Below are 21,262 nucleotides of genomic sequence, written 5' to 3' on the forward strand. Positions count from 1 at the left end.
ACTCCCCAACCAAAAGTATATCTCTATTGTTCCACCGAAAGTCAAAGAAAAACTTTTTTTCTGAAGTTTGTTGGAATTAAGTCACAAGTAAAACATAAAATAATAATAACGCTTCCATGCATTAATTACATGTTTGGGTTGATTTTCTTTCAGGAACACAGATCATAATAATTAAAAAGTATTTTCAATAAAACAAGACTACTAAGACTGCACCTCGCACATAATAATCAGGTAAAACAAAATCTAGGCTTCTTATCTTGCATTCACAGAACTTCTTCAAATAGGCACAAGCAGATGCAAAATAATAACCTAACAATTGTCCTGGTCTAATAGTCAAATAAAAAAAGCTGTTAAAAATTCAGAGTTTCATATTTACTTAACTTTTATATTTTTTCCACCTTGAAGAAAGAATTTAAAAAAAGGTCCCACTGCAAACATTGGCTACAACTCTGCACAAAAAGGGTAAATAAATGTGCCACAAAGCTCAGCAAGTAAATTTAGGGGTATTTTGTAATACACATTTTTCTTTTTCCACCTCAATACAGTCTCACTAAGATTCAAGCCATGCCTCGAGCAGGATATGGCCATGCCTCAAGCAGATATATGAATTAAATTACCACCCATTGCAGGGGGAGGATGGTTACTTTTGGGGGGATTACATTGAAAGACCTTTCGAACATAAGCACTCTGCCTTTGTGATAGAGGTCGAAGTTAGAGAAAGCATCCAATAAATGAAAGCTTCTGATACCACCTCCAATGATGTATCAGGATCAGTCTTAAAGGAGGTCTCCATGAACATCCCTGTTTCTGGGCAAATGCCACTAATTCCAAAGTTAAAATGTATAATAGGTAGGACAAAAGTGTTGAATAATTGAAACCCTCCCCACCCTAACCCAAAACATTTAGGGTCAGATGCATCAACAATCCATTTTGCAATTTCCTAATTGCGAATTCTTGTGATTCGCAATTAGTAAATCGCAAAATGGAATGCATGAAAGTGTGTCTAACACTTTCTGCAATTCCTAGGGGATTGCAAATGACCTACTTCATGAATAATAATGAGGTAGGTAGCAATTCACGACCCCCTTGGAATCGCAAATATCAAGGGGATGGTGGCCTGCTGGGGTCAGCAGACCACCATGTCTGTGATTGCTTTTAAATAAAGCAATCTTTTTTTTGTAAAGTAGCCCGTTTCCCTTAAAGGAAAACGGGATGCTTTACAAAAGAGAAATTGAAAACTTTTCCTTTCATTTTCTAAGAGCAGGCAGTGGTCCGTGGGATTTACAGAAATTCACAAAGAGAAAGGGGTCCCTTAGGGACCCCTTCCCATTTGCGAATTGGTTACCATCTACTTGAAGTAGGTGGTAAAATGCTAATGTTTTGCAACCACATTTCGGTCGCAGAACATTCATGTATACCGATGCGATTCGGTATTAGGAAGGGAAGCCCTAAATATACCCCTTCCTAATAGCGAATCACAAATCCATTATGCGATTCGGTAACAGGTTACCAAATCGGCAAATAGGATTTACTGCATCAGAAAGGCATTTATTTGCGTTTGCAAATGGCTGATTCTGCGAATCGGCCACTTGCGAAGGCAAAAAATGCTTGATATATATGGCTCATAGTGATACTAAAATTCCTGAGGAATTAACGCTAACCTTTAACCACAAAATGTTTCTTATGCATAATAATGAAAGCAATCAAAAAAGAATACTATTATTTGGCACTCTCTATAACTTAGTAACATTAGAGAATAGTGATATGTTGAATATGGCTGGGATGAATATGTGATGTTACAACACGTGGTGTTACCACGCGGTAGATAACAACGTGGTCGTTAAATCTTGCGTGTGGTTACCACGCATGGCATTATATCGCAAGTCATTTCAACGACTTGCGCTAGATGGCGCGCTGGACTTAGGAATAGTAGAAATTACTATTCCTACTCCAGTTACTACAACAGCAGGGAAGTTGTCGGATTTAAAATCCAACACATTCCCTGGTTTTGCACTCCACCTAGCGCAAGTCGTTGAAACGACTTGCGATGTAATGCCATGCGTGGTAACAAAGCGGACAATGTAATATCCGCGTTGTTATCAGCCCACGTGGTATTACCAGTGTTGCAAACGCTGTCTCCCTGCTGGGATATCAAAAAGTACGTCCCTTCTATTCTAGCAACTTTACAATGTTAATTCTTCCTTAATATGCCTTACACCAGTAAGCATGTTTCTACTTACAGTGAATTTATAACTGTAGTGGAAGAAACAAGAAAACAAGAAGCAAAAGTCCTGTGAACATTCTAATTAACGGTGAATTACTTGTGATTGCAATATGAAAAACATTTCTTCTTATGCAGAAAATCATGGATGTTTTTTTCCATTTTTCACATTGTATATTGCACTAAATACAAAAAAAACATTCTTAGCAGAAGACATCATAAATGATAGTTTATTGTAAATTGAAATAAAAAAAAACTAACAGCATTAACTATTGTTTCTCCTGAAAATTTACAAAATGTAAATGACCCATACACTACACTTATACAATCTCATTATCATACTCAAAAGCAAAGAAAAATTGTCACATTGCTAAATTATTTGAAGGAAACTTGGATTGGCCATTTGAAAAGGTCACATCGCAGAGGGGTTGCATGTTATTGTATCCAGTAGTGGAACTGCTATTCAGCCTGTTTAGAAGGAGAGCAAAGACTAACATTGCCATAGCGGGTTAGCATAACTCTTTCTCAACCTGTATAGAAAAACCCGAACACAATTTCTACCATTTCCTGGAAATTTAAAAAAAGGAGCAATGTGTCCAGGGAATGAGACAGGCCTACGCTTTTATAGGTAGTGATAGCCCAGAATCTTTAAAAACCAACTAAAGAAATGAATGAAGGGCTCCTTTTTTAAGTTCAACAAGTTGCAATGTTTGGTGGAACATAGTACTTTGAAAATATAGCCTACGTCTTGATTTAGCTGTTCTAAAAAACTCTCTAACAGGCACATGCTTCACGGTAGGATTTGGCGAGTCCTCAATTGTGATTATTAAGGAATCGCAATTAAGGACTCGCAAAAGCCTATGTATGTAGGAATCGCTATAAAAATAGCGATTCCTATACATTCCATAATTGCGACTCGCTAAATGCGAGTCGCAATTAAGGAATGGCTTTCCATTCATTCCTATGGGCCTACAGGCCCATAGGAATGAATGGGAAATTGCATGCACAAATTGCGAGTGCAATTTCAAGGGTGCAAGGGTGTCAAAAGGACACCCTGTTGCACCCCTGAAATTGTACTGTGCACCCATGTTGCACACACACATGCCTTAAGGGCATGTGTGTGTTTGACATGAAATTTTGAAAAATGCACTTTAGTGCATATTTCAAAGTTTTTGCAAAATACCGTTTTGTTTTATTTTACAGTAAATTGCGGACCCAAATAGCAAAATCGCTATTTGAAAGTGCTTCTTGCATTGCATTTAAGAAATCGCACATTGCGATTGCTTAAATGCAATGGCAATTTGGGAAATCACAAAAATTGCGCTTACCGAAATTGCGCATGCCAAATTGTTTAATGCATCGCAAAAGCCCATTTTGCGATTGCAAACGGACGATTTTTGCGAATCGCACCGTTTGCGATCACAAAAAGCTTTGATGCATGTGCCCCTAAAAGTTACTTTACACTTTATACTCGAAATGGTTGCTTCCTATAAAAAAAATAATATTGCTATACAGATAATATCCAATTGTATTCCATAAAAAAAGTATGCACCATTTTTGGAAGTAAAAATGTGTTAAAATTGTCCCAAAATGTATCTAGTTAGACAATCTCAATCAATGTCCACGCTGTTAAAATCTTGAAAAAGTAATGGTATTTCACAACAAACTTCCCCCCTTTAAATAGCGACTCAGAGAATGTAAAAATGATTGTAGGAGGTTGGTGGAAGGGGGAAGTATTATACACAACACCCCCATACAGCGGAAAAAATGCTGTAATTCACAGTTTCGTTTTGTCAGTTCTGCAAAAAAACTCGAGTAGACATGCAGAGCTTGCTAAGTGCTGCAAGTGCAAGGGGAAGCAAGGGGCCAGAGGAATGGATAATCAATGTATTGGAACAGCAGGCCCTCTGAGGTCAATATTTTGCATGTGGCAATTAGTTCAACAGCAGTTTAACCAAGCATGCCATAAATTAGGGGCATTGGCTGACTCGATTGTCAGAGCTTTGGTCAGACTTTGGAGCTAAAAATGCAAAATTGCTGCACATAAAGAGGCACATGTATAAAACACAGAGCTCATGAGTTCTCATATAGTTGCACAACATTGAAAAACACCTGCTCATCTATCGCTTTTCCAGTAAGTAGCACATAGATATTGTTTCATTGCTTTCACTTGTTGATTCTAAATAGTTTTCTTAAAATACTATTTAAAAAAAAACAATAGAGAGCTGCTGAGACATCCAGTCGGCAGTGCTCTAGCTTCCCAATGTGCCCCTGTTTGGCTGGCCAGGCAGGAAGAAGCCTGTGAATACTCTTTCGAATTCCTAGTCTTGGCCCTTTTTGCATTAACCCTTTTTCCCTTTTTGCTATAGTGTTGTTTTACCATGTCCACCTAAGTGCAATGCATTCTGGTACATGGCATCAGCCGCGGTCGGTAGTAGGAGTAACTGCAGGGCGGTGACGAAAAGAGGGGGAGGAGCAGGGTGGGGGGTAGTAAACTATGGATTACGGAGGTTTACAGGTAAGTTAACATATAAATTAATAACATGAATTTCGTTGCGTGCACTGCATCCCCAAATGCGATGCAGTGCACGCAACAAAATTTGTTTTATTAAATTATATGTTAACTTACCTGTAAACCTCCGTAATCCATAGTTTACTACCCCCCACCCTGCCCCTCCTCACGTCACCGCCCTGCAGTTACTCCTACTACCGACCGCGGCTGCATGGCATAAAGCCTTAAATCTCCTAATTACCAGAGAAGATTTATTTTGTAACTATCCATATCCATGTTCAATAGACCTGCTACACCCTAATGTTCAGCTAAATCTACAGTTCAATGTTATTCTGAAATGTCTGCATTTCATATATTGGAGGGACACAGAATAAAAACACAAAACAATTTATGTTGGAAGTGTAATAGCGGATCATAAATCTAAGCTAATAATCAGGACCTCTTTTGGGCTAAACTTTTACCTGAGGTTCATTAATGCGGTTTAATCAATTAATATTCCAATTCCGGACATTCATCACAATTCATCAAGGTGGAACATAATATCTGTTCTCTTTATCTTCAGAAACCCAACACCAGTTCATCAGCAGTTTAAAAAGTTCATCACACATCATGCATGGCAAGTTAAAACATCACATGTTTCACTGATAGCTGCTGCAATTGGGTTCTGCGCATACAGTAAGCCTGGATTTTTTGCTTTTTGGATCACATGGTTTTAGTCTTTTTACTGTATCTCACTACATGAGTCATACCCACGATAATAATATAGCAAACGGACTGCACATGTTTACGGGCAATATCCGCCTTTTCAGAGAAGGCCACTGTGACACAGCAAGTTAAAAGGGCACTTGACTGGTTACATTTCAACACGTGTACACACTCATGTGCACAGGTGTGCAGGCTACATGTAGGATTACCTTTGTGTGCATCCTGGCAAAAGCGCACAGGTAGCCTGGCGCAGTGGTGACTCTGAAGGATTTTGATTTGGGGCAGGCTTTAAAATGTTAGTATACTCTGATAGGGAAAGTCAGTGTGATTTAATTTTTGTATGTAGTGACACTTTATTATTCACATAGGGAGAAAACTGCTTCCCTTTGGCCTACAGAGATGAGAGACATGTAATTGGGGTGTAATCTTTGTAGAGACATCAATTCTGCAAGCTCCACAATGATATCTGTACAACTTATGGGTCATCCAGAATTGTCATAATTCTCTGGCTCAGCTCAGAATCAGAGCCCAGGCCTTTTGTCACCCTGCTGTGCCCAGTTAATTACACTTCTCTCCAGCAGCGGGAACAAAGGCCTTCCCTCACAAAGGGAGCATTTAACAGTGTTTCACTCAACTCCTGAGGAGAAAAAGGGTGGGCAGAATGATCTGCCTCAATCAATCAGCTGTCACGTTGGGCCAGGGATGGGCCTTCCAAAGTTCACTGAACAAAGGAGGGAGGCCTGACCTCTGGAGCCAACACAAGAGGGGGCTCCCCTTTGAAAATCTATTGAGAAAGGTCCTGTGAGGGGCAGAGCTGAGGTTCCCAGAGATGTGAATTTGGTTTCAAGATGACAATATTTTGATCTGTTCCACCATGCTGTGCAGGACGATTGCGACAAGGTGGAGAGGTGATGCAGCACCCTTGGGTTGGCCATGGGTGCCTGGCTTTTGGAACCTTTCTCTCCCCTTTAAAAACTCTAGCACAGGGGGAGACTCTCTCTTGATTGGTGATGTTTCTGTGCTTCGCTGGTGGACCCTAGTTGCTGCCATGGACAACTTGGAGGAAGAATCCCTTGATGTCCACGAAGGACTAAGGATTCCTCCCAGTTGATCCCAGGACCTGTGGGCCTCCACAAAGGCCATTGAGACTGGCCCACCTACACCATCTGTGGACCAATTGGGGAAAAACCCTAGACTTCTGTGACCAGAAACCTAGACCAGGAGGAAGGCTGGGGCATGGAATCAGGAGAACCAGCTTCCTGATGATTGCACCGCTTAGGTGGCGAGGTGGTCTGCTGCACAATCCCTGATGGCTAGACCTCACCACCAGGAGTAAAATGAGCCTAGGATCATCAAAATCCACCCAACTGTGCCTCAGTTATGGCATTTTAAAGTTTGTGAACTTTTGACCTTTCTACCGGCTGCAAAGTGTGTGGTGCTCCGCTGCTGAGCCATCATTTACCTCCAGGGTGAGCCATGGCCCGGGGTTCACACCTAATTCATTTATTGTTTTCCTGAGGGAGGGGGCATGTGTGGGACCCGCTCCAAAGATGCTCTCCTGCCCTAGGCACCCCATCCCCAGGGCCAATCATTTTGAAAAAGGGACTGGGACCGAATTCCTGCCAGCCTGGAGCTGAGGAGGTCAGGTGGAGTACTGTTGCATCCCCCTGAGTGGAGGTGGACTTGCCCTGCTTCCTATGCCTGTGTATGGGAGTAACAGGGAGCCACGGCAAGAAAGGAGCTCCCTGACCGGAGGAACAGGCAGGGGAGAAGAGCTGCTGGCTCCTGTGGGCAGTGGAGGAGATGGTGCCTGTGTGGGCAGCCAGCAGGGGCAGCCTGGGGTGGGCTGTCCGGTGTGCCCTCCATAGAGGAGTTTCACAGGGGTTCTTGTGGTTTACTCAGTCCCCTACAAAAATTAAAACAAAAACAAAATGAGGATCTGCTGCGCAGCATGAGACCACATGGCAAAAACAAAACAGTGGCTCTCCTGGCGCAGCAGGAGAGCCATCCATCAAATATGCACTGCTCCTGGAGGTGCACCCCATATTTTCCTACTTTTTCCTACTCATGATGGCCCCAGGAGTGCAGGGGCCCCACCAATGAAATCCAGAATGTGTGGGAGGGCTTCAGTTTTTGTTAGGGACTGACCCTATGTTTGTGGGGTCCTTGAAATCTGGACACCTCTCTACCTTTTTATTATTGCTTCAGAACATTCCCTAGGCTACAGCTTGTGCTCTACAGCTGGGAGTGCAGTGCTCTCTAGGGGCTTTTGTTATGGTTGCATCTATTATAGCCTGATAATGTTTATAAAAAGGTACAGGCTTTTAAGTGCCCTCTAGTATATGGTTGTATGCTAATGTAGTCAAAATGAAATGCCCTCTAGGAGTTGCTTTTATGATTGCAATTTCATGGTTGCAGAGTTTATGCAAAAAATTCACAGGCACATGTTTATCTCATTTTAAATGCTTTAATCAGATAATATTGTTGACAATTATTATTGCTGACTGTGTGTCAGTCATCAGTGCATTTGCACCGGATTATTATTATTGATAATTGCATTCTGCAGTAAAGGATGCCTTTAACATGTGGTTTGTTACTTTTGAACTTTTGACCAAGCCAATAGACTTACCTTATATGTTTGCATGACCCCTTTAGGGGGTCAAAGGTGATTATTTAATGTAATCTGCGGCATTTCCCATCTACCAATTTATATATTTATATAGTATTTAGCATTGTGTGTGTGTAATAAATGTACTTCTTTTTCTAAAGATAAAGTACTGACTCGACAATCTTTTATTGAGTGCTATTATTGCGTGCCAGTGAACAGTGGTTACTAACCCACACCACCTTCCCTGAGTAGGCTTGGACTGCTCTACCTCGCTACCCTGAGAGAGTTAAGGTGTTACAATGGGATGCTTGGTTCCCAGTAAGGTCAATTTTGCATCTACTTCATGTGCAGGCCACATAACTAATAACCCAATGTCCCACTTTTGAACTCAGAAAGTTCTTGCACTTGCCATGGGCAGTGCAGATTTACAGTGAGGGAGCTCACCGTTAGTCATTCTTTTTACAGTTTTTTCCACCATTTGCTCACACAAGAAACCACTGGAAGGGTGTGGTTGGAGGGTACCCAGAAGTAGCTGACATCCTCTAGGGGTTCCCACCAGAAGGGTCGGAGGTCCTTAAAATATTTTCCCATGGTGTTGGTGTGAGAAAGTTGTGGTTCCCATGGTCCCCAAGGGTTATCTGGTGGGAGGGGAAGCTAGCCCAGGTTGGCCCATACAGGTGGGTGGGCCTGTGGAGGGAAGGTTCCTGAGGTTGAGGGGATAGTGGCTGACCTAGAGGGGTCAGAAAGGGGGAGTAGGACTCCCTAGATTCCTGGTATGGGTTAGTGGTGGACCCTGAGATATCGGGTGACTGCTGAGAAGTGGAGGTCTGATGCAACTGCCCCTGGTGGCTAGCACTAGTACCAGCAGTGACATGAGCCCAGGAACATCAGAATGAGCCCAACAGGGCCTGGGTTATGGCATTTTAAAGTTTGTTAACCTTTGTATCGGCTGCAAAGATCTTAGGGCTCTGCTGCCAGTCCATCAGCTACCTCCAGGGTAGGCCAGGGTCTGAGGTGCATGCGGAATTCATTTATTTCTTTTCCTCAAGGGGAGCATTCATGGGGACCCCTCCCCGGAACTTCGCCTTGCCCAGGGACCCCATGCCCTGAGTCGTTCTTATTGAAAATGGGACCAGGAACCCATTCCCAGTCACCAGAATCAGTAGGGGTGGGCCAGCCCTTCCTCAATGCCTATGTCTGGGAGGAGCGTGTGACCGCCACAAGGAAGGAGATCCCCGAGGCAGGATTGGGCAGGGGAGAAAGCTGCTGGCCCCTATGTGCAGCAGAGTAGATGCTACCCATGTTCAGAGCCAGCAGGGGCAGCCAGGAATGGTCTCCCCGGGCTGCCCCAACTGAAGAGGCCTGCTGGGGTGCTCGGGTGGGACTGATCACCCCCGCAAAAATAAAAACAAACTGAGGATACGCCACACAATATGAGATGTGTGATAAAAACAAAACAGTGGCTCTCCTGGTGCAGCGGGAGAGTTGCTCATCAAATATACACTGCTCCCAGAGGAGCATCTCTTAATATCCTGTGGTGCTTGTATATTTGCCTAATTTTTCTTCCTTGTGGTGGCCCCAGGGAAGCAGGGGCCGCACCAATGACATCCAGGAAGCATCGTGGAGCTGAAGGAGTGCAGCAGCCCCCCTAAAGAGTGTCTGTAATGGGCACAGGAAAACTAGGACACCTAGGAACCTTTTTTTATTACCGCTGCAAAGCACTTCCTAGGCTGGAGCTTCTGCTCTACAACTGGGAGTGCACCACTCTCAAGGGGCTTTTGAAATTGTTGCATCTATTGAGGCCTGATACTGTTTAATAAAGGTACAGGCCTTGAAGTGCCCTCTAGGGGCTAAGTCTATGGTTGCATGCTAATGTAACAAAAACCAAAGGAAATGATGGACGGAGTGTTGAACATTGCAAGCACTCACCCCCAGTCAACTGATCTGGGTTTAATCCATCACCATTCCTTAGCCCACTCTGCCACCCCAGTTCAGACATGGCCATATGCAAATCAGTGTGACCCTGTGCCTCATGGGAACAGTCCAGCCCAAACTGCCAAGCCATGTCTTCCCTGGACAGAAAACAAGCTTCCTAGGACCGGTTTCTGGCATTTCAGCCGTCTTCAGCCAGGCTTGCTCGAATCCAGTGGCAAAGTGAGCAAGGGACTCACGTCTGAGCATACCCTGCCAACTTATGGCGAACAAAGCAAAAACCAAAGGAAATGATGGACGGAGTGTTGAACATTGCAAGCACTCACCCCCAGTCAACTGATCTGGGTTTAACCCATCACCGTTCTTTAGCCCACTCTGCCACCCCAGTTCAGACATGGCCATATGCAAATCAGTCTGACCCTGTGCCTCATGGGAACAGTCCATCCCGAACTGCCAAGCCATGTCTTCCCTGGACCGGAAACAAGCTTCCTAGGACCGGTTTCTGGCCTTTCAGCCGTCTTCAGCCAGGCTTGCTTGAATCCAGTGGCAAAGTGAGCAAGGGACTCACGTCTGAGCATATCCTGCCAACTTATGGGAAGCAGGGGGCCGCACCAATGACATCCAGGAAGCATCGTGGAGCTGAAGGAGTGCAGCAGCCCCCGTAAAGAGTTTCTGTAATGGGCACAGGAAAACTAGGACACCTAGGAACCTTTTTTTATTACTGCTGCAAAGCACTTCCTAGGCTGGAGCTTCTGCTCTACAACTGGGAGTGCAGCGCTCTCAAGGGGCTTTTGAAATGGTTGCATCTATTGATGCCTGATACTGTTTAATAAAGGTACAGGCCTTGAAGTGCCCTCTAGGGGCTAAGTCTATGGTTGCATGCTAATGTAGCAAAAACCAAAGGAAATGATGGACGGAGTGTTGTACATTGCAAGCACTCACCCCCAGTCAACTGATCTGGGTTTAATCCATCACCGTTCTTTAGCCCACTCTGCCGCCCCAGTTCAGACATGCTAATGTAGTCAAAATGTGATGCCCTCGTGGGGTTGCTTTTATGTTTGCATTTTCATAGTTGGAAGGTCTATACAAACAATAGTCCTAGCTTCACCAAATGAGCAGCAAATGTGTTAGATTACTGAAGTCACTTACATGGACAGTCTAGATGGCCATGTGGATTATAAGTTATATACATTCCCACTTGCTTGAGTGGAGTCTCACACCATGGCAGTCTCTGTTGTCCCATGCACTTGATGGGAGTCTCTCACCCTGACAGTCACCATTACCCCATGCACTTAGGGGAGTTTCACATTTAGACATCCTCTGTTGCCACACTTAAATTGAGTCTCATACCCTGTCAGCCTCCTTTTCCCCATGCACTTAAATATGTCTCATACCCTGACAGTTTCTGCTGTCCCATACATTTAAGTGGAGTCTCGCACTTACACATCTTTTATGTTCACTTACACTTAAGTGGGGTCTCACACCTAGGCAGCCTGTTAAGTGGAACATCACACCTGAGGAGCTTTAGCGGTCCCACTTCATTGGAGTCTTACACCTGGTTAGGCTCAATTCCCTCATATAATTTAACTGAGGCATCACAAGGATGCATTGTGGGAATTGCAGATTTTGTGAAATATGTCAAGATTCACAACGGCGGTCCCCCGCTACTGCACCTCACACTAGTTCCAATATATTGCATTCCTAGGCAAGACACCCCTGCGCCAGCCGTTTTGTGACACCCCTGTTATAGATCCAAGATTGTTTTCAATGAATATGGGGTGCACCAGGAGAATGACGTCCAAAGTCCATCAAGTAATGTCAATAAAGTTCTTTATTTTCAAATTGTACAAATTGCATCAAAAGTATGTAAGGCTCAGCCAACGCGTTTCATTCCCTCCCGGGGAACTTCATCAGGGCTCAAAGGTAATAGGAGTAAGCATCAGAAGATCCAACCAGCCCTACTGAAAGTTCAGTGGTGGCACAAGATATAGGAACTCCCCGTTGTGTAAATAAGAACCGAAGGTCCTGAGCTCAAGCACCTGCAGTGTCAACGGGCCGGATAAAGAAACTATGTGGTCACTCCAAAAGTACAAAGTCCAGTGTAATATACTGGAACAATCTGGAAGTCTTGCAGTTAGATTGAGTCCTGCATAAGTGAACCTGTGGTTTCAAAAGGCATAGCGATTTTCCTGCCCACAGCAGTGCGTGCTGGGAAGCCTGTATTAGCTCTTGCTTGGCAGTAGCATTTTCAAATCTCCAGCCAAGTGGGAGAAAACACCAAGTCCGCTCCCAGTGAGCGGTTGCTTAAAAAAATGCTCTTGCCCATTGGGAGCAGACTTTAGATCTGTTTCCCGGCACACAGTAATGTAGACAGGAAAATATATCTAATTATTGCTCCTGCCTGGAGGGAGCAGCAATAGGAGTTGCTCCTTACAGGAGGGTACAATGCTGGCTCCTGCTGGATGCAGGCAGCTGGCTGGGGCAGAGGGGGAATGTGTGATCGGTGCCCTGGGTGGGCACCAAGGCACCCACCTTTAATGGTACCAGGCTGCAGGAAATGGGGTCCCCATAGACTGAAATTGGCCTGGGGAGGGGGCCGCATGTCCCTTTATCTCCAAACAAGGATGCTGGGCCCCAGGGTATCGAGTGCCCAGGGCCAAAATCAAAACCACATGCCCCCTCAACCTGATCATAATGCTGGGTCCCAGAGAATGGAGTCCCTGGGGTTGATATCAGTGAGGAAAGGGGGCTGTATGCCCTTTCTACTAAACAAGCATGCAGGGTGCCTGGGGGATGGGGTCCCTGTGGCAGAAAAAAGTCTAGGGAGGGGACCACAGGACCCATCCCCCTGATAATAAAGCCAGCCCCAGGGGATGGGGTCCCCAGGGCTTAAATTGTCTTGGAGAAGGGGCCACGTCTCCCCTCCCCTGATAATAATGCTGGGCCCCAGGTAATGGGGGCCCTGGGGCCAAAATCGTCCTGAGGAGGGGAGCCCTCATGCTCCTCCTCCCCTGATAATAAAGTTGGTCCCCAGGGGATGGAGTCCCTAAGGCCAAGATTCTCCAGGGGAGAGAGGGCCACATGTACCCCAGGCTAAGGGAAGGTAGCAATGTGGCCCCCTCCCCTTTAACAAAAACAACAACCCTGGCAGATGGAGTCCCCAGGGCTTATTGAGGCTCGGGATGGGGCCACATAGTCATTCACACCAAAAAGGCCTTGTAGGATTGGTTTCCCAGGGCCTGAGGCTCAAGGAGGGGGCTACGATGCCCACCTTCCCTTTCAGAAAGAAAAGACCCTGGGGTGGGAACTCCAAGGCATCCAACCCCCACATGCAGCAAACCCCAAGCTGTACTTGGCCTTTGGCCATGTGCAGCATGGGATTGGCTGCATGTGGGGATTAGCATCAGGCCTACCGGCAACCATTGGTCATGTACAGCGAGGGTTGGATTTACGTTTTGCAATTAAATGTTACTTAAAGTAAAGAAAAAACTAGAAATTCACTGAAAAAAACAAAGGATAAAGTAATGTTATAGTTAGGCTAATTTGACAGTGTCAACATTAATGTTTTGAACATAATAATCGCAAAATTTACCAGTTATAGTTAGCAACGCTATCTATAACTCGCGCCCCCGACATGCACTGCTTATGATCTCACACATATCAATCATGACATGTTCTATGACATCATTTATGACCTCACTGATGAAATCTCAAACGACATCACTGATGACATCATAAAAAAATGATGAAATACAATAAGAAAAAACAAAGGTTCTAAAACGTACCTGACTGACGGATGGCAGAGGGCCATATAGCTACTGCTGGGATGTACCCTGATGTCATTGTTGATGTTTTGGCAGTGGGCAACAGGGTATGTCCCCCGATGTCATGGTTAATGTTTTGGCGGTGGACAACAGGGAGTGATGGATGCAAAAAACTGGCAGAAAAGAGAAAAATTCATAAGTGAGCAAACCATCCAAAGCCATACAAGAAATTCCTATACAAATGGTTGAAAAACTATGTTGAGATTGCTTTTCAGCAAAATATGAAAATGAGGAAAATATATATATTTACCATTACATTGTCAAGTCTAAGGGCCGATGGATATGACAATAGATATTAACTAGAACATGCCCATAGCATGCTAAGCATGTTGCCAATAGGTGTGTGGAACAAAGGAGATACATATACTTTGTCAATGGTAAATAAAGTGGTTAAATCCAAAAGGCAACGAGTAGACATGCAATTTACCAGCCTCTTCCATTGAGCTGCTGTGTGGCACCATCCTGGAATTGCAGTATTGCTATGAGCAGAAGTCATTGTTGTAGATGGTAGATTAGAAAACATTAAAGAACTTTCATCAGATTACAAAAAAATGCTACTTATATAACCGTAGAAATGTCAAGGTTACATTATACAACAATGCAAAGAAATGCAAACAAACATTATCAAATGTATTAGGATATTAGGCTTTAACAAAACACATAAAACAAGTAGTCTATAATGTGTTAGTAAGTTTGTAAGCTTTAAGACTTGCGTGTGTGTGTGTGTATTTGTTTCTATTGACATGGAATGAGTTGTATGCTGTTGTGAAGTGTGTTGCCCTATTGCTTTTGTAATGACTACTTCTCCAGCTGAAGCGACCATCTGCTAGAATGGGTAGCTGTATGGAAAATGATAAAACTAACACAACGAATTATAAAACTAGTAGAAGTTGATAGGGCTTGTTATAGAGGGTGTTTTAGGGTAGCAAACATATGATGTTTGAGAAACGATGCAGGTACGAATGAAGAAGAAATATGTGTGAGTGATTGCAGGCTTGCTTTTAGTGGGCGCAAAGTGCGGAATTAAGTTCTTACCAGGCACTACATTAGTGTTGTCTGAAATAGGTAGCCCATATAGTAGGTAGGGCTACATTGTGGAGAGTATAGCCTCCTTGAGATGTAGACAGGATCCAGTTAGCCCTACAGGCTGTGCTGCAGCCAGATGAAACCTGGAGAACTTATCCTTCACCCACCTCTTACCATCCTGCCATTTTTTCATGCCCCCCCACAGTGCAGGCATCCTACCCAGTGCACCGACAGTCTGTCACTCCAGCCTTAAGACTGCCTTATGTGTCCCACTGACAGTGAAGGGAGGCAGGCCAAGTAGCATTCCTTTTCCTTTTCATCAGGGTAGTCTGCATGGTTCTTTCTGGGTGGGTTGCAGGAAAGCTGAAGAAGTTGAAGAGGAAACAACAGATCCTCTGATGTGGCCAGTTTATTTTCTATTAGAAGTGAATGGGTGTGAAGTGTATGGGTTTGTTTTCAGGTGTATGTAATTCTTCTATTCTGTTTCATATTGAGGTCTCAGCACTGGTGACAGAAGTTCGGCTAAGTGTGCAGAGATCCCTGCCCCAGCGCAGTAGATAGGCCTTAAGCCAACCATGTTATTGATACCACTTGGGGGGATGGGTTCTAATATGATTTATTGGTCAAATTTGGACACCAAGAGATGAAAAATATGTGATAGCAAGTCATAACTCTTTGCCTTTTTTGTGTTACCACTCCACTCTATACCTTGATGTAAATGGAAAAGTTGACACAATTGTTATTATTTTTAATTTTATTACTAAAAATTACAATTACAGTAAATGTGATTGTATACATTGACAATAATTATAATAGTGTTTATGCTTATATAAATTACACCAAATAAAATATGTAAATGTTTTAATTAATTTCTTTTTCCAGAGCTAGTGGTGAATGATTGTGCAGCATATTCCAAAAGATGAAACAAGCATATCCTGTCCCTCTGATACCCAGTGTAATTCATTTTTGGTCAAATGTTCAACATGGAGTTATGCTGACAAGCCTACAGGATTACTCACCATGGAAAACTTTGCTAGAGGCAGCTAAAGTAAGGAATCACATTCCACTTTTAGACATTGTGAGAAATGTGGAACGGAATACTGTTGGCCAAGTATTTTACGACAGGAAGTGCAGGAGCTTGTTTACTATGAATGAGTGGAATGAGTGATTGCATGAGTAAATACTTAAACAGAAGAACATCATTAAAGTCAAACATGTATGCTGAAGAATGTATATTTTTTGGAATTTTAAAATGCGGCAAGAGAACATCAACGAATGAGAAAATAATCAAGGCCAGAGAGCTTAGAGATGACGAAAGCCTTCGAGAGTGTGCTGCCATTAATTGGGATGCAAAGATCTTAGCTGTTTGTAGTAGGAACATAGTGGCTGCAGAAGTCCATGATCATGCATCTTGTTATAGGAACCATACAAGGGTTAAAGCAAAGAAGGGAGATCATTCATCTAGCATTCAAACCAATGATCACTACAAAGAAAATGAGAGATGAAGCATACGATGAACTATTTCAATACATCAGAACTGTAATTATTCCTAACAAAGAGGTAAGAAGTGACGCCTCTCACTCAAAGGCTTGAAACCCTCATGACTCGCAGAGGAATACAACGAATAGATGAATCAACCAAGAAGCATATTAGAAGAAAATTGGACTCCGAGTTCAGTGACAGCCTCCACATATTCCCAGACAACCAAGGACAATTATTGGCCCTACCTTATAGTGTCTTGCTACAGGACATTGTAAGAGAAAACCAGAGTTTGAAAAGAGAATTATCAGTTTTAAAGGATAAGGCAACAGGCATGAACAAGATCATTAATCTAACATCATCAGACACTGGAGAAAATTATTTAGCCACGTAAGGAATAACTCATTGCATTTCTTGTTAATGAATGAAAGTAACCAGAGTATTTTGTAAAACTTGAGAATGAAACACTGTCAACACTGTGTTGAAGATAAATGCTAAAAAAATCACTCCTGAAGGGAGCCACAAAGTGCCTGATCTCAACAGTACACATGAAGAGCAGAAGGTTGCATGTTGCTTTGTGCTGCACACACTGCTAATGAGGGGTTTGAGGTAGTGATAATCAGCTCAGATGACACCAATGCATTTATTATACGTGTGGGGTTCCATGACAGAATCATGGCTAAACTGTTTCTGAAATGTGGTACTAAAATACGCTTGCAAGTTCTTGACATTGGGAAAATTGCTTTAACTCTCAGTGAAAATGTTTGTCAAACTATGATAGGTCTCCATACGTTTACCGGATGTGACACAGTAAACGCATTTGCGGGGAAAGTAAAAATAAGTGCACTCAAAATCCTGTCAGCCAACAGACATACACAGGAAACATTTTCACAGCTTGGAGATTAAAAACTAATGGACAAATTGGAGCGATTCTCGTGCTTGCTGTATGCACCGAAATATTCGGTTTATCACGTGAATGACTTGAGATGTCACCTATTCTGCGCAAAGAAGGGTAGATAGACGGTCATCAACTTCCACCTTGCATGGACTGTCTGAAGAAACATGTCGAACATGTGAATTATCAAGCCACTGTAAACAAGAGATGTCTTCTGAATGATCCACATACACCCAGTCCAATTGGGAGAGGGTGGAAATTGGAAAAACAACAGGGAGCAGAGCAACTTGAAGTGGAATGGATGGAGGGACAGCCAGCACATCAGGCTGTGTTAAATTTACAAGCTTGCAACTGCAAACTGCCATCTGTCTGCTGTCTAAATGACCTCAAGTGCATGTGCAGACTTCCCACCTGTGAAAATCAAACAGATGCAGAGAATGATGACACCTTTCCAGATCAGAAGATGATGACGATGAATGTGACTGATAAAATTGTGTTTATATTTACTCATGATATAAATTGCCTAGGTAAGATGTAACAACTGATATTATTTGAACTTGTAAGTGTAAATTATGCATACTATCAATGTCAATATATAAGGACTACAAGGTGTTAATTGTTATTATTTTAAGTACTATATTGTTATTATTACAATTAATAATCAGAATTATTTTTAAATAATATGGGATTAACCAAATCTGGTGGAATTAGATTTATTTTTCCACATATTATAATTAGTTTGTTTGCTATGCATCAAAAATATGAAAAACATTCTTTTTTCCGGCTATGGTTACTAATCAAATAATATTAGACAAAAGGCAAAGAGTGATGACTTGCTGTCACATATTTTCCATCTCTAGGCAACCATACATTACATACCTTGTTGATCATTTACTCTGTACTTATTATTAACCACTTCTGCTGGCTCGTCTGGCAGGAAAAGTCATTCAGAACACCAGAGGAGCCACAGACAAGTGCAACAGTGGATGGAACACCAGAATCAAAAGAAGAAAAAAAATAACACATTTTTTATTTGGGCACCAAAGTGGTTATGAAAAGAAGTACAGAGTAAATGAACAATAGGAAAGCCAAAGAACGGATCCAGTCTTTGTCCTGAGGAGAATCCCACTACTGTGAAGGGAGTATGAAACGCGTTGAAAATATGAGATCTCTTGAGAAGTTAACCTGCAAGTAAAAGATTAGAGAGTGGGAATGTTGGCAGAAAAAGACTATCCCACTATACATCTGAGTCAAGTTTCCAGTCCTCAAGAATCCTTTCCAACAAGGGTCACTTTTTTCAGATTCAGTGATACAAAGCCTCTGCTTTTTTTTGTTCAAGAACAAATGACTGGCATGATGATTTCTTTCCTAGGTAAAGTTTCTAAAATCATTACCATTGTTTTTAGTTGTTTTCAGTTTCTTGAAAATTTGTCACAGTATAATATGTTATATGTTCTGGGACAGTTCTGTGTGTACAGATAAAATGAAAAAGTGCTCCTTTTATGACATGTTACAAGCTACAGTTTATATTGAAATTATTGAAATAATTGTGAATAAACACAAGGGCCAAGAAAAATAAGTTATCGGACCCTGTAGGATGTATTTACCACTGTAATCAGGAAGCCAGATCTTTGTTTTGGTTTACACATTTAGAAAGTGGCCATTTTCTTACTTAACCATCCAGTGTGCTTCTGCCTGTTTCTGTATTCACCATCTGGTTTTGGAGTGATGGGAGCTGGGATGTGCATTCACACTGGACAGTCACAAGGGGGTTGAGGTGTGTCCGGCCTTTCCGTGATGACAAATAGCCAGGCTGAATAGACCTTCTCTGCATTTAGAGTGGGGGGGAGGAGTTTTCACTAGCACCTGAATAGGCTCTGCACAATGCTGTCTCAACCTCTTGTAGTGAAGCTCAACCAGGGAGGACAGAACTGTTATTCACTGAACTCAGAGACTCTCTGTCTAAAACTTTGAACGGAGAAGTAGTATAAATATTGGGGCTCAGAAATTTGAAACTCGTTTGGACTAAGGCACAGCCTTGCTTCACAACGCTGCCATGGCATCGCCGACAACTTTGCTCCACGCCAGCATTGGTGCTGTTGCCTGCACCGTGGCCTGCGGGCACTGCTCGTAAGTTACACGATGTACTGCCCCATCCCACAATGCAGTCTTGGCCCACTGACGCTGGCACCATCGACTCCAGATCGTCTACCGACGACACCACTTCTGCAATGACAACACTGCTGCTTGCACTGTGAACTGCCAGAACGGCCACGAGCACCGCCCCACTTTGCACTGCAGCCCTGGTCTCACCGACATTGTTGGACGCCATCACCGAGCAGCTGCCTGCATAGCAATCCATGGGCACCGCACGCTGCACCGCTCCAATTCGGACCGCAACCCCAACATCTACTGATGGCAGCGGTCCTGACTTCAACCTCATGGAGCTCGATCCACAATGCGTGTGACTTTCAGGGCCCAACAACTCCTACACTGATCTGTGGAACTGATGTGCCGACAACACCACTTCTTCGGAGCTCACCACAAGTTCCACAACGTCCTGCATCCAAGGTATTGTTGATGGGTCTTCCCAACACCATAGCTGGCAAGCGATGGCGCCGGGCCTAAACTGTTGTATTCCTTTTTTCACGATGCCGTGATAGCCCCGGACGGAGCTATTGACTTAAAAGAAGTGTACTTTAAGTCAATTTGTTACATTATTCATATTATTCATATTGTGATTACTGTATGTTGGATTTTTATCGTTTTGGTCTTGTTTTACACAGATAAATATTGGCTATTTTTCTAAAACTGGTGATGTGTCCTTTTGTAGTTTTTCCATTGTATAACTGTGTGTTACAAGCAAATGCTTTACACAATGCCTCTGAAATAAGCATGACTGCAAGTGCCAAACTACCTAGTGGGTGAGCAGGGGTTATTTTAGAAGTGTAATCCCCCTCATCCTGACTAAAAGGAATGGTCCCAACTTGGACAGGGTGCAAACCTGCCAACCAGAGACCCCCATTTCGAGTAGTATGTCAATAAGCATTTTTAGTAGTTGTATGACAAATTAAGGTACTGTCCTTTTTTGAAAAAGACAGTAATCAAGCGAATAATTCATAATCAACCAGTAGTGACAGTATTATGGAATTCCATTTTGTGTTTGAATGTCAGGTCTTTAAGTTCTCTCCTGCAGAGCCCTTAGGGATACAGAAAAATATTGAAATGTGTCACCATTATTAGAAGCTATTGATCACAAAATTTAAGGATTAAAAAAGTATGCTTTTTGGAAATTATGATCTGGCAGATGAGTAATACAGACTACATTGGAAGACATTTATATGCCTCTCAATTCTAATACGTTCAAAGGCAGAACAGATATTTCAAATGCACACTCAAGGACTAATGGAAATAAATTATGTTTAAGAAATGGAAACATATTGAGAAGTATTATTTTAAATATGTATTTGATATAAGGATGCCATCAATAAACAACAGTGCCAATAAAAGAAACAATATATATTTTTGTCATACACAACACAACAATGTATATATAAATAAAGTAAGCAATCTGTTTGGATGGGACTAACTGGCACATGCATCAAGGAAGGCTTTTGTGATTCTTTAATTGTGATTATTAAGGAATCGCAATTAAGGAATCGCAAAAGACTATGCATGTAGGAATCGCAAAAAAAATAGCGATTCCTAAACAGCCCTTATTTGAGATTCGCAAATTTGAGTTGCAAATAAGGAATGCCTTTCCATTCATTCCTATGGGCCTACAGGCCCATAGGAATGAATGGCAAACGCATGCGCAATTTGTGAGTACCCATTAAATACTAGCAAATTGTGCATGCAATTTCAAGAGTGCAAGGGTGTCAAAAGGACACCATGTTGCACCCCTTAAATTGTAATGTGCAGCCATGTTGCACACACACATGCCCCAAGGGCGTGTGTGTGTAACATGTAACTTTGTAAAATGCACTTTAGTGCATTTTTCAAAGTTTTTGCAAATTACCGACCTGTTTTATTTTTTAGTAATTTGAGACCCCTGATAGCG

This window comes from Triturus cristatus, chromosome 6 (assembly GCF_964204655.1).
Source record: "Triturus cristatus chromosome 6, aTriCri1.1, whole genome shotgun sequence".
Classification (NCBI taxonomy): Eukaryota; Metazoa; Chordata; class Amphibia; order Caudata; family Salamandridae; genus Triturus; species Triturus cristatus.